The sequence below is a fragment of the Sus scrofa genome, chromosome 1 (assembly GCF_054392235.1).
Source record: "Sus scrofa isolate SSC_HxYL_T2T_F1_AM1 chromosome 1, Sscrofa_HxYL_maternal_Yorkshire_Landrace_v2.0, whole genome shotgun sequence".
Lineage (NCBI taxonomy): Eukaryota > Metazoa > Chordata > Mammalia > Artiodactyla > Suidae > Sus > Sus scrofa.
Window position 1 is genome coordinate 147,712,614 of NC_139383.1, and position 15,585 is coordinate 147,728,198.

Genomic DNA, 15,585 nt, shown 5'->3' on the forward strand with positions numbered 1-15,585 from the left:
GGTACGGCACATGGGAGTTCCCAGGTTAGGAGCTGAATTGGAGCTACAGCTGCTGACCTACACCACAGCCATAGCAATGCAAGATCTGAGGCATCTGTGGCTTATACTACAGCTCACGGCAGTGCCAGACCCTTAACCCATTGAGTGTGGCCAGGGATCCAACCTGCATCCTCATGGATCCTTGGCAGGTTCATTACCACTGAACCATGATAGGAACTCCCACAAGGCATTTTTGTTTTCTATTTCTGCCTTTTTTATCATCTGGTATTTTGACTTAGAAGGTTTTGGTCTTATGAGCATTTGCACATCTTTTTTTGAAAATTCAATTTTTATTGAAGTATAGTTGATTTATAATGTTGTGACAGTTTCTGCTGTTGCATGTCTTTTATGGCTAGGATAAAAATTATAAAATGAAGTGATAGATCAAGGAAAGAATAATTATGATTTCATGTGGAAATGGTGTGACTGAAACATTTTGAAATGATCTGTAATTTACTTATTCTTTTGGGAGCAGATTATAATAAGTTTTTAAACTGTCTGTGTTTATGTATCAGATGTGATGCTTTCTGTTCCAGGTAACGGAGAGGCTAATCAAAACAGTAAGGATTTTATCATCTCATCCCACAAGAAGTTCAGAGTTACGGTGGTTTCAGAGTTGCCTAACTTGGGTCCCTCTTCTGTCTTTTCTCTGTCATTTTTGTGTTCTACTTTTTCTGGTGTTTTATCCTAAACGTCTTTATTTAGTTATCCTTCCCTACTAGTGTAGTCCCTAGGCAATATGTGGTTGACCTAGACTCTGTTTATGCTCATAGGGAGAAACAAATGCTCTGGATGGTTAAAATCCTAGTTTATTTTTTCTTTCAACTTTTATTTTCATCTTTGAAACTAAAGGAATATGAATTTTCTTCTAAGTATCTAATGTTTATCTTGAGGTTATGTATACACACACACACACTAAGGAAAATGAACATTAAAAAAGGCGTAGAGAATAAGTAGTGTTTCTCTGTAGTCAGAAAACCCTCAGACAATTACAGATACTTTCAGTAGGAGTTCCCACTGTGGCTCAGTGGGTTAAGGACCTGATGTCTCCATGAGGATGCATGTTTGATCCCTGGCCTCAGTCAGTGGGTTAGGGATCCGGTGTTGCCACTGGCTGCTGAACAGGTTGCAGATGCTACTCTAATCACTTGTTGCTGTGGCTGTGGTGTAGGCTGGCAGCTGCAGCTCTGATTTGACCCCTAGCCTGGGAACTTTCATATGCTGCAGGTGCAGCTGTAAAAAGACTTAAAAAAAAAAAAAAAAAAAAAAAAAAAAAAAAGAATCCCTTCAATAAATCTAGTTTATTTATTGTGATGTCTGTGGTATAAAATTAAAATGTATTAAAAAGAGTAAATGCTCTTGATGAAAAACAGTGTATGTAAATCACGAACTTTCAATCTAGGTAAATTAAAAGATAATTCTTCCTTTCATAAAAGAGAATCACTGTTTTCTTCCAAATAACTACCTTTTTCCTCTCATTATAAGTATAAATTTTATAGCTTTACAATATCTGATGAATTCTCTAAATATCTTATTAGCAGAATTTAAAATTGATCTTTTGGGAGTTCGCATTGTGGCTCAGCAGTTAACAAACCAGACTAGTATACATGAGGACGCAGGTTTGATCCCTGGCCTTGCTCAGCGGGTTAAGGATCCCATGTTGCTGTGAGCTATGGTGTAGGTCAAAGATGCGGCTCGGATCCTGTGTTGCTGTGGCATAGGCCAGCAGCTGCAGCTCCAATATGACCCCTTGCCTGGGAACCACCATATGCTGAGGGTTCAGCCCTAAAAAAAAAAAAAAAAAAAAAGACCAAAAAAAATTGATCTTTTGTTTGCTTCTTTACCCCTGTTTTGGGACTTTGCCTTTTAGATGTTCTTTAGGTGGCAGCCAAGCCTATCTGCCCTCATTAATTTTATGATCAACAAATGGGTACTTGGAGTTGGAATACTGAATAATAGTAATGAATATAATTTTTTAAGCTCCTAATGAATCATCCACAAAACTCTTGTGAAATTTATTATTCCCTTTTTACAGATTTTAAAACCAAGAATAAAAGAAATTTACTTAACTGTAGCCGAGAGTTATGTATCTAGTTAGACAACTCTGATGCCTGGAAAGTGGACAGGAATTTGTATGTCATCAAGGGGGCCTTTCTTATATCTTTTCTGCCATCCCCTGGTCTTTCTTGTGAGCATATAGAAAGGAATACATTGCCCTTTGTCTGTGCTTTCCAGAGATTCTAAACTGTCATACTCGCCCACTCAGCCTTTAAGAAAATATTAAAATGTCAGCTGATTTCTTTTTACCAGCCTTTGTAGTAGCAGCTTATTTTCCCCATGTTCTGCCAAAGTAAATCAGTTCATGGTTCTGTCTCCTCAGACTTGTCAGCCTTTCAAATTCACTTGATTGCCTTACAACCTCAACTTTTTGATGGGCTCAAGAAAACTTATACTTTTTTTGGGGGGGTGCTTTTTAGGGTTGCACCCGAGGCATATGGAGGTTCCCAGGCTAGGAGTCGAATAGGAGCTGTAGCCTCTGGCCTATGTGCCAGAGCCACTGCAACACCAGATGCAACGCCACGTCTGCGACCTACACCACAGCTCATTGCAATGCCAGATCCTTAACCCACTGAGTGAGGCCAGAGATCGAACCCACAACCTCATGGTTCCTAGTTGGATTCGTTTCTGCTGAGCCACGACAGGAGCTCCAAAAATTTATGCTTTTGTAGATTACATTTGGCGCTCGTTGTTAGGAGTTTTTAACATCCTTAGCTGGATTGTATAAAGTGAATTTTTTTTCTGTTTTTTTGAGTAGCTGGACTATAGAATCTTTTCTGGTATAGAATTGAGAGTGTTAAAAAAAGTTATATTGATTAGGTGATTAATGTTTCATGGATATTCTGTGAAGTTTATAATACTGTTTTAAGGTTTTTAATTTAAATTTTATCATAATCCTCTGGAGGTACACAAATTAGTTGAAATTGAAAGAATCACATCTTTTATGTTATAGAAAAGATATATAGTGAAACCGTACCAAAATTTTTAGGATGCGTTTGTTTATTGTTAATTAATTACACAAAATAATCTTTCTGCTATATAAACAATCTTGATTTCCTGTAGGAATGAAAGGCTGAACTCATTTATAATGGCTGCAGTAAAATGAAGTAAAATGAAGCAGATTAAATATTTTTGTTCTGTACTCATTTTACATTCTGTGTCTATAAGAAACTTGATTATAACCTAGGATGCTGTATTGAGCTGGAATATTCTTACGGGAATACATGAGTTTTTTTGTGCTTCTGCGCTTTAATGTCTTTACTATATTATTTTTTACATATAGCTAACCATTGAAACCCTTGAAGTTTTATTCCTATTCTTGACTATTCTGAAGATACATGTCTCTCAAATGATAGTCAATAAACACCTTATTAAATGAAAAGGGCAAATTTGAGTTCAAAGAATTACTTTCCTTAGGTTCTTGTCTGTCTTACTGTCTGGAAATCTGATTATCCTGAAAACATGCAAAGTTTTTTACCTTTGGAGATTTATGTATATTGTAGGCAGTGCTTCTCTACCAGAGGCTTTGACCACTAGGGAATATTTGGTGATAGAGATACTTTTAATTTTCATGACTGGAGGGAAGGATCTAATGGCATCTAACAGGTAGAAGTCAGAAAGTTGTACTGCTAAACCTGCTTCAATACATAGGATTTCCAGCTCTCCTCCACAACAAAGAATTATTATCTGGTCTTAAATGTTGATAGTGCAGCAGTTGAGAAACTCTGCATTTGGGAAATGGGTAGATGCATTGATGTTATTGCAAGCCACAGTTCTTACTCTGGAAGAAGACAAGTACAAACATGGCATAGGGAAGGCAGAGAAGAATCTTGTGGGAATGCAGGTAGTGGGATGAACGTATGTTCACATTTTATTTATACATTTCCTAAAAGTGGCTTAGAAGGTTGGCACCACAGTAGTAGTGAGCACACCTACCACCACCTAGATCTTGACTTCTCACTACCATTCCCCAGTAAACAGAACTAGGTTCACTTTGATAAAAGACTTATTCTAGGGATGGCTCAGGAAGGTACCAGATGAGCCTAGTCTATTCTTTTGGGCCAAAATGTAAGGAAGTGCTCTAAGAATGTTAAAAAGATACAGGAGCCAGCTTGAATTGTGTGTGTGGGGGGGGTCCCACTGGCCAAGTTGAGGATAATTTGAGCATCAGAATTAGTAAGGTAGTGAATTATAACCCATTGAATAAAAGAGGGTTATGTAAATCCATACTGACAATAACTAGATAAATACATAATGTAGAGCAAAGGAGAAGGCTCCTCCTTATAGTTAATAAATGTGGAGGGAGTAGTGAAATCGGAAGACTGTCATTTTATAGTTGTTATCAGTTGCTTCAAGTAAGAATTGTCAGAGGTTCTCAAAAAGTTTCATGAGGAGTAGGATATTTATATGGTTTTAACTTTCCACAGATTGCTTGTTATTTGCAAGAGGGGAATAGGTTTATACGGCAAAGAAATTGGATTACACTTGGAACAAGTGATCAAAAATAAACATCAGTGGCAGAGATGTGTCTCTGCATGTGATACCCTCAGAAGGATACAAGTTCTCTTATATAGTGTTTTGACTGGGAATTTAAATGTGAGGAAACATAATAAGACAGACCTAAACTGAGGAATATTCTGTAGAATAACTGACTCATATTCTTCAAAATGTCAATATCATGAAAGGTGAAGGCCGAGAATCTTCTATATGAAAGGAGACTAAAAAGACTGACAGCTGGGAGTTCCCACTGTGGTGCAATGGGTTCAGCTGGTGTCTCTGCAGTGCCAGGACGCAGGTTTGATCCCAGGTACTGAGGGTCTGGTGTTTCCAGCATAGGTTACAACTGCAGCTCAGATCTGATCCCTGGCTGGGGTTTTCCGTATGTCATGGAGCAGTCAAAAGAGGGGGGAAAAAGACAGCTAAATGTGATAGGTGAACCTGAACAGATCATGTACTGAAGAGGGAAAAAAAACCTCTTAAAGAGCATTATTGGGATAATTGACAAAAATGGAACATAGCCTGTACTTTAAAGTATTGTTATCAATGGTTGCAGACATTCGTATTCTTGCTGAAGACATTCTTTATATTTTCTTCTAAGGCACATGTGAATTTTAAATTGTTCAAAAGTAGTATAGTAGGTCAGGGAAATTCTATATCCCAAAGTGTGGGCAAGCCGGAGGAGGCAGCAGCTACAGCTTCAAGGATTGCCATGTCCCTGGCATGGCTGTTAAGGATAGAAGGAAGGAGGTCTGGAGGAACCAGGCTGTGGGAGTGGTGGAAGATTTCTTTATCTGGCTGGTATTGGTAGTCTTTGCTCCCACCTAATCCTTGCCAAGAGTGAGATAACAGGTTTTGTGGTAGAGTTTAGGCTAGTGGTGGCCAGACTGTTGACCTGGGGTCCCTGAACCCAGCATGCCTAGTCAAGGCTGATACTTGGAACCTGATGCTAACTGCTCTGGGAAAACTGATGCAAAGCCTTAGCTTCTACTCCTGTCTTACTCTGGTATCAGAGTACAGCTATTAGAACACTGTTCTGGAGTCACAAGATTCTGGGGTTGAGTCTTGGCCTCACTGTGACCTTGGGGAAGTGCTGTTTATTGTCAGTTTCAGTTTTTCTCAGATTTAAAATGGGAGTAATAGTAACGCCCATCTGATAATGAGGTGGGAACAATATAACGACGTCGTGTGTAAAATGCTTTGTACCAGGGCTCTTGAAAAACTTCATTTCTCGGAGTTCCTGTCATGGCACAGCGGAAACAAATCTGACTAGGAACCATGAGGTTACGAGTTTGATCCCTGGCCTCGCTCAGTGGGTTAAGGATCCCATTGTTCCCCTGAGCTGTAGTGTAGGTTGCAGACATGGCTTGGATCTAGCATTGCTGTGGCTGTGGTATAGGCCAGCAGCTACAGCTCCTATTCGACCCCTAGCCTGGGAACCTCCATATGCTGCAGGTGCAGCCCTAAAAAAAAGGCAAAAAAAAAAGAAAAACTTCATTTCTCTGCTCAACCATCTAATACATAATAGAAAATGTAGTTGTCTTGAATCCTGTGGCTGTGTACTTAGCTGATGAGCTGGCTTTGAACATATTTTGAATGTTTTGAATGTTATGTAAAGATACTTGGGAAGCCTGAAAAAGTTTTGTTTTGTTTTGTTTTCAGTATTTTCTCAAACTTGGATGGCAGAAATGAATGGAAATAATACCCATTTCCTATTACTGTTCGAAAATTGCCAAGTACATTTTTGCATTTAGGAAGAAGGCTTCAGAAATTATTTTGAGGCAAAACCTTATTGAACAAAAGGTAATTTTATGATTAGGAATTAATTTTCAATATTCCAACCCTATCAAAGAAGGTTGCCCAAACCTTTCCATCTCTGATTAAGTACACACGTGAGATGGCATTCTTTGATCTGGTTTACTTAAAACTAAAAATTGCTGTTGTCTTTCTAAGTGAAAAGAAGCAGAATCCCTCTTTAATACTAATTTTTTACAATCCTTTTCTTCTTACTGAAGAAATTATTTTCAGGTATGCATTTTTATGAGTCAGGTAATTTGATTTGTTTTGCTTATAGTTAATATGCTTTTATGCATATTATATGTGCTTTATATATATAGATTTACTATATAATCATGGTACTTATAGTTAGCAATATTCTATACTTTATATATTATATATATATGTTATATAGATTTACCATATAATCACTGAAGCTATAGGTAATAATACCATGATATACACATACATATATACATACCAACAATATATTTAATTGCTTTTATTTTATTTAGTATTTGGTTATGTTTTCATTATTTTTAAGGCACTCTTCCATTTGTGGCAAGTTATACTAATTTTTCGATTATAGCTTTACTAAGGTTTTATTTTACATACATTTATTAAAGTGAAAAAGAATTGATGTAGAGGAAAAATAATGATATGCAGAGTAGTGCATAATTAAGAGAAAGATTGAGAAGATAATATTTGAGTGACTAATGGAACAACTTCCATGTTATAGTAGAAAAGTTCATAGCTGTTGGAACTGAGATTTTTGGAGGGATCATTGTTTGCCTCAGATATCAGTTTCTTCTTTGCCGAAGGATTAGGAGTTAATACAGGATGATTTCTAAGGTAACTTGAAAATTATAGGATTCTACCCTATTTTAAGCATCTTGATTGAAATCTGGTGAAGAACAAGGTATAGATTAAAACAGGTCCTGGAGCAGATTGACTCAGAACTCTTTCTTCCCCCCTTTTCATTGATAGATTATTTATAGGAAAAGGAAATCAGAATATCTACTACGCCTAAGGAAAAATATGCCAGCTGTACAGATACACACGCAAATGTATACACACACACAAACTATATAGACATTTTAATACTACATGTATTAATACATCATATATTACTAATATATATTTCATGTTTAATTTGCTTTTTAAGATATAACCTTAAATACCAATTTGACATTCAATTATTAAAAATTAATTGTAACGTAATGTTTTCCATTTCATTTTTTTCTCCTGATTTCTATTGTATATTCAAAAAAGGTATAAATACGTTTCAAGGAAAGTAAATATGTGAAATAGCAGGCACACAGTAAATATAAAGTACACATTTTATTTTTTAATCATAAGTATTATATACAACATACCATACCTAGAAATGTATTTCTTAGTAGTAATAGTAATCACTTTCCCTCAAATATTTGCAAATGTATAGTATTTTATTCTAGCCTCATGTGATATATGTATGTGTGTGTGTGTGTGTGTGTATAATTTTAATTTTCCTGTTATAAAAAGTTACTTAGAATTGTCAGGTACCAAGGGTTGTGTAGTTAATTTAGTGACATAGTTTGGGGCTAGGATCCACATTTTTTCACTTCAGTTATGAGAGACCTTTGCAGTCAGATAGTGCTTTGAAATTTGAAGCAATTATGAAGAAAGAGTAACTGGAAATTGCACAAAATGCTACAGTAGAAGGAACATTTAAACAGTTCATGTTTTCTAGCTTTCAGGATTTTAATTTTCTTAATTTAAAAAGTGACCATTATATGTTTGTAATAACTCTTTTCTTTATGACAACAATGACGTTTATTTTATAAAAAACAAAATGAAAATTTAAAAAAACTGTCTCCAGGTTATTAATTTCAGTGATGTGAATATACAGTGCCTCTTTTTTCTGTGCACACTATCTGCAGAATTTTTAAAAATACTAGAATTATATATTTTCTTTCCACATTAATGTGAACATTTGTTGTAAAATGTTTAAAATGTAAACAACTTTTTGGTGTTTTATCATATGGACAGTTCATGCCTATATGCTTGCAGAGTATTTTCCCTCCATGTTTTTACTCTTTTGGTTACGTTGGGATGACTATCCATATACGTATATATTTTTTTCATCATCAATATTATTATTTCCTTAGAATAAATTCTTAAAACTAGAATGAATTTTTCAAGGGAGCTGAGAGACAGATTTCTTTTTGAATTTTTTTTTAATGTTGGCCAAATTATTTAAAGTCCCTGTGTCTTGAGAATAGTTTGGGGCTTGCAACAGTAATACATGTACTTTGAGCTTTCACTCTTCCTCTTTATTTTACCTTTTACCCTTGAATGAGCACATTGTTGCCCATAACATTAATATTATCTATGTGCCCAAGACTCCCGAAGTGTATTTTTTCCCTCTGGTTTCCTTTTTGACATTTCTAATGTATGATCCATGACCATCTCAAGTTTATTATGTCCAAAATGGAATTTTTAAGTTCCCCTTTTTAAAACAACTAATGAATTATTGAAAGAGCTAATCTTGATAGATACCTGTTTATTTATTGAAAAAGTAGTGTTGTTGATGGAAAATAGTTATTTTATTACAAACTTTATTTTAGTAGCTTTTGAAAAAGTTTAAAAAATAATCGAATCAGCAAAAGGGGGTGTTTCAATAAACTCAAAAATAGTTGTTAGTAAGAGCCAGGTTTAAAAGGTAAAGTTCACCTTCTGTTTAAAGTCCATGCTTCTTAAAATATTTATTTACTTAAGCAGCAAAGTTCTTTAAAACAGTAAATAAAATTCATTTTAAAAGACTGAATGTCTGCGATAAGTGTTAGTAAGAATTGTCCTGAATGTGAGAGCTTGATTTGATGAAATCTCTTTTAATTAGGACAGCAGAGCCCCTATTGGAATTTTTTTTTTAATTTCTTAAAGTTTTTAATTGTACAGTTGATTTACATTATTATATAATTTTCAGGTGCACAACATTCACAGTTTTTAAATATTACACTCTATTTGTAGTTATTATAGGGAATCTTTTTTAAAAATCTAGTTCCTGATTTTTTTTTAAATAAAATAATATACTAAAAAATTTTTTCAGTTAACTGACAGTTCACTTTTAACTAAGTTTTTGCCTAAACACAGCTTAGGCCTTAGGGTTTAATTAGATTCTTTTTTTCCCCTCTAGGATATATATTATTTCCTCTGTTGGAAAAATGCAAATCTATGTTTGCTAAAGATAGGTTTTAGTTCTAAAGGCAGGTTTTAAATGTTGCCATTTCTAGTAAAACTCTTTTAACTTTGTTGTATAGAAAAATCAGGTATATTTAACCTAAAGAGGTAGTGGTTAGCTTGATAAAATCTGAATATTGCAGTTATTTTAAAGGTGTGTACGTACTTTTTGAAGGAGTATTTTTATTTTTTAAAATTGTGGTAAAATGTATGTAGTATTTACTACTTTAACCTTTTTAAAATGTGCAGTCCAGTGGTGTTAGGTAAATTCACATTGCTGTGCAACGATCACCATAGTCCATCTCTGCAACTTTTTCATCATCCCATATGGAACCTCTGTACTCATTAAACACTAATTCCCCATTCCTCCTTATATGCTCTATCTCTTCCCGTCCATGGCAGCTACTATTTTATTTCGGTCTCTGAGTTTGACTATTCTAGGAATCTCATATAAATGGAATTATATAGTATTTGTCTTTCTGTAACTGGCTTATTTCACTTGGCATTATATTTTCACAGTTCATCCATGCTGTAGTTTGTGATAGGATTTCCTTTTTTAAGGCTGAAAAATATTCCATTGTATGTATATGCTGCCTTTTGCTTTTTTGTTCATCTGCCAGTGAACATTTGAGTTGTTTCCACTTTTTAACTATGGTGAATAATGCTCCTATGAACATTGCTGTACAAATATGTTATTTGAGTCCTTCCTTTCAATACTTTTGTGTGTATACCTAGAAGTAGAATTGCTGGATCAATTGGTAATTCTATGTTTAGTTTTATGAATAACTGCCATGCTATTTTCTGTGCAACTGTACCATTTTACATTTCCCCAAATAATGCATAAGGGTTTCAGTTTTTCCACATCCTTAATACTTGTTTTATCTTTTTTTTTCCTTGTTTGATAAAATGGCTATCCAGTGGGTGTAAAGTGGTATTTTGTGGGTTTGATATGCATTTGCCTAGTAATTTAGTGATGTTGAGTATCTTTACATGTGGTTATTGGCCATTTGGGTATCTTCTTTGGAGAAGTGTCTATTTAAGTCCTTTGCTGATTTCTAAAATGGGGTTATTTTTTGTTTTTGAATTTTAAGTGTTCTTTATATATTTTGGATATTAATCTCATATCAATAATTTATAATTATTTTCTTCCATTCTGTGAATTTTTTTTTTACTCTGTTGGTAATGTCCATTGACTTTTTTTATATTTGACCATGTATGTACAGATTTATTCTGGCTGCTCTATTCTGTTCCATTGGTATGTATTTCTGTATGCTAGCACTATGTTATTTTGCTTTACTGTAGCTTTGTAGAAAATTTTGATGTTAGGGGATGTGAGTCTTTCAGTTTCTTCTTTTTCAAGGCCATTTTGGCTATTGTTCCTTGATATTACATATGAATTTTAGAATGGCTTTTCCTGTTTCTGTAAAAAAAAAAAAGTCATTGGAAATTTGGTAGGGGTTGCATTGAATTTGTAGATTGCCTTGGGTAATATTGACATGTTAGCAAAATTAAGTCTTTCAACCTTTGAACATGGGATGTCTTTCTTTTTATTGTGTCTGCTTTAATTTCTTTTATCAAAATCTTTTTTAGTTTTCAGTGTACAAGTCTTTCACCTTCTTGACTAAATGTTTATTCTTGAATATTTTACTATTTTTGATGCTATTGTGAATGGAATTATTTTAATTATTTTTATTTTATGTTATGTTATGTTATGTTATCTTATCTTATCCTTTTTTTGGCTTTTAGGGCTGCACCTGTGGCATATGGAAGTTCCCAGGCTAGTGGTCGAATCAGAGCTATAGCAGCCAGCTTTCACCACAGCCAGAGCAACGTGTGATCCAAGCTGCATCTGTGACCTATACCATAGTTCAAGGCAATGTTGGATCCCCAGCCCACTGAGCAAGTGGAATTATTTTTTAATTTCAGACTGTTCGTTGCTGGTGTATGGAAATGCAGCTGATTTTTGTGTGTTGATTTGAATGAATCATTAAAATTTCAATGAATCATTAAAAAGTTTTTTTTTTTTGGTGGAATCTTTAAGAGATTTCATATATATGAATATGTCATCTTCAAACAGATGATTGTATTTCTTCCTTTTCAATTTGTATGCCTTTTATTTCTTTTTCTTGCTTGATTGCTCTGGCCAGAACTTTCATTGCATTATTGAATTTCCAAATGAAATTTGGAGGAATAGTGTCAGTTACTGTATATAGTGAAGAAAACCTGCTTGTGTTTTAATTCAGATTGTGTTGAATCTCTAGATCACTTTGGGGAGAACTTTGATCTTTGCACAATTGAAACATCTGAGAGTCTGCAAACATGAATTTGTTAGGTAGTATATTTTAACTTTCTCTCAGAATTGAGATTTATTATATATCTCCTGTGTTTTAGGTGAGCAGAATAATGGCATTTTTTTTTCCACTTAGAAGCCATCAGTGTAGAAGAAGAATATGTTTATGTATTTTAAAAATTTTATTGGGGTATAGTTGACTTACAATGTTGTATTAGTTTCAAGTGTATGGCAGAGTGAATCAATTATACATATACATGTATCCATTTTTTTCCCCATATAAGCCATTACAGACTATTGAGTAGATTTCCCTGTGCTGTAGAATAGGTCCTTGTTAATTATCTATTTTATATACAGGAATGTGTGTATGTTATTCCCATCCTCCTAATTTATCCCTCCTCCCTACGTTTTCCCCTATGGTAATTAATGGTAAGTTTGATTTTGCAATCTATGAATTTTTTCTGTTTTATAAATAAGTTCTTTTGTATCATTTTTTATTAGATTCTACATATAAGTGATATATGATATTTGTCTTTGACTTAACTTCACTTAGTATGGTCATCTCTAGGTCCGTCCATATTGCTGCCAGTGACATTATTTAGTTCTTTTTTTTAGGGCTAATACTCCATTGTATGTATGTATCACATCTTCTTTATCCACTCCGCTGCTTGCTTCCATGTCTTGGCTATTGTAGTAGTGCTGCCGTGAAATTGTGGTGCATGCATCCTTTTGAATTATGGTTTTCTCCAGATATATGGCCGGAAGTAGGATTGCTAGATCATATGATAGTTCTATATTTAGCTTGTTTTTTATTTTAATGATTTTTTCCATTATAGCTAGTTTACAAGTGTTCTGTCAGTTGTCTACTGTACATCAAGGTGACCCAGTCTCACACTCTCTCACACACACACATATATATTATATATTATATATATATATATATGTATATATATATTCTGTTTTCTCACATTATCGTTGCTCCATCATAAGTGACCAGATATAATTCCCAGTGCTATATGGTAGGATCTCATTGCTTATCCATTCAAAGGCAATAGTTTGGATCTGTTAACCCCCAAATTCCCAGTCCATCCCACTCCCTCCGCCTTGGCAACCATAAGTCTGTTCTCCAAGTCCATGATTTTCTTTTCTGTGGAAAGGTTCATTTGTGCCGTATATTAGATTCCACATATAAATGATATTATATGGCATTTGTCTTTCTCTTTCTGACTTACTTCACTTAGTATGAGAGTCTCTGGTTCCATCTATGTTGCTGCAAATGGCATTATTTCATTCTTTTTTATGGGTGAGTAATTTTCCATTGTGTATCTATACCACATTATCTTAATCGAATCATCTGTCAATGGACATTTAGGTTTTTTCCATGTCTTGGCTTTTGTGAATAGCACTGCAATGAACATACAGGAAAGTTCTTTGTAATATAGCCTGAAGTTAAGGAAAATTTTGTCTGGATATATGCCCAAGGGTGGGATTTCTGGGTCATATGATAGTTCTATATATAGTTTTCTAAGGTACCTCCATACTATTTTCCATAGTGGTTGTACCAATTTACATTCCCACCAACAGTGTAGGAGGGTTCCCTTTCTCCACACCCTCTCTAGCATTTGTTATTTGTGGACTTATTTGTGATGGTCATTCTGACTGGTATGAGGTGCTACCTCATAGTAATTTTCATTTGCATTTCTCTAATATATATTTAGTTTTTTAAGCAACTTCCATACTGTTCTCCATAGTGGTTGCACCAATTTACATTCTCACCAACAGTGTTGGAGAGTTCCCTTTCTCTACACCCTCTCCAGTGTTTATTGTTTGTAGGCTTTTTGATAATGGTCATTTTGTCTGATGTGAGGTTATACTTCATTGTAGTTTCGATTTGCATTTCTTAATAATTAGTGATGCTGAGCAACATTTCATGGGCTTTTTGGCCATCTGTCTTTGGAGTAATGCCTATTTAGATCTTCTGCACATTTTTTGATTTTTTTTTTTTTTTGCATGTATTGAGGTGCATGAGATGTTTGTCTATTTTGGAGAATAATTTGCTTTGTGTGCAAAGATTTTCTCCCATTTTGTTGGTTGTCTTTTCATTTTGTTTATGGTTTCCTTTGTTGCACAAATGCTTTTAAGTTTAATTAGGTCCCATTTGTTTATTTTTGTTTTTATTTTCATTACTCTTAAGAGATAAAATAATATTGATGAGACTTATGTCAGAGAGGGTTCTGCCTGTGCTTTTCCCCCAGGAGTTTTATACTATCCTGCCTTACATTTAGGTCTTTTAATCCATTTTGAGTTTACTTTTGTGTACAGTGTTATAGAATGTTCTAATTTCATTCTTTTAAATATAGCTGTCCAGTTTTCCCAGCACCATTTGTTGAAGAGACTGTCTTTTCTCCACTGTGTATTCTTGCCTCCTTTGTCACAGATTAGTTGACCATAGGTACATGGGTTTATCTCTGGGCTTTCTATCCTGTTCCACTGATCTTTCTTTCTGTTTTTGTGCCAGTACTATCCTGTTTTGATGACTAGCTTTGTAGTACAGCCTAAAGTCAGGGAGCCTCCAGCTCCATTTTTCTTTCTCAATATTGCTTTGGCTATTTGGGGTCTTCTGTGATTCCATACAAACTTAAAAATTTTTTATTCTAGTGTTGTTAAGAATGCCATTGGTAATTTGATAAGGATTGCATTGAATTTGTAGATTGCCTTGGGAAGTATAGTCATTTTGACATTATCAATTTTTCCAACCTAAGAGTATGGTATATCTTGAAGAATAATTTAACATTGTAGAAAAGAATCGTGGGAGCCAGGATCTAAAAAGGAAGAAGTCTGAATATATGAGACAGGTACTGATGGGATAATAGTTGTGATGGCAGGAATTTGGAGGGCTTTTCTTCTGATTGCCTACCCCCACTCCCCCCCCCTCCCCATTGGTAGAATATGTAGCAAAGTCATTAGCTGAATGTGAGGATTAAGGATGAGTCTTGGAGATATGAGAAGATAGGATATGGTATTACATAATCAACTAGGAAATTGGGAACTGGAAGATTGCTGGGCAGTATGAAGCAAATATTTAAGGTTTGATGTTCATGACCTTCATGAATTCAGCTTGAATTAGCCTAGTTATCCTGGTTGTTTATTCTTCAGGTATATTCACCTACATGGGAGCAGGCCCTTCTTGGGGTGGTTTTCTTTCCCAGGAAGTGGATGGGGGAAGAGGGAATGTGGGGGACCAAAGGAGTAAGAATGTATGGAAATTAAACTGGATAAGGAGGGATATAAGAAACAAAGTGGGTGAAGGATAGTGAAAAGAAGGCAATAGCCTTAAAATAAGTTGTAGGACCTAATGGGATGAAAAAATTGTTGCAGTTAGGTTATTAGGGTGTGTGAGCTGGAAATACAGGAGGTAGTGGTTAAAGTTATAACATGCCAATTTAATTTCATGTCAGTAAATAATTTACCATACTTTCAGATTTTTTTGGTTATTTGTATTAGTCTTCGTGTGAAAAATATAGGATACAGTCCATATTCCTTTATCCAAGATCTTTGGGACAGATATGTTTTGGATTATTTTCTGGTTTTCTCTTTTCTGTATTATGCTTTCTAGGAGTTTATCAGTTATTACTATTTTTTCAAAAAAAGAGAAAACATTTTGGCTTTGTTGTTTCTGTGTTTGTTTTCTATTTCATTAATTT

The 15,585-nt window shown here is 34.6% G+C and overlaps 1 protein-coding gene across 1 annotated transcript in view; it reads left to right on the forward strand.

The window, feature by feature from the left end:
• Positions 1–88: 88 nt before the first annotated feature.
• Positions 89–15,585, forward strand: part of MEF2A (myocyte enhancer factor 2A) — a gene marked incomplete at its 5' end in the record, with an annotated part of 110,383 nt that continues 94,886 nt past the window's right edge. Inside the window, 1 exon segment of the mRNA NM_001097421.1 lies at positions 89–112.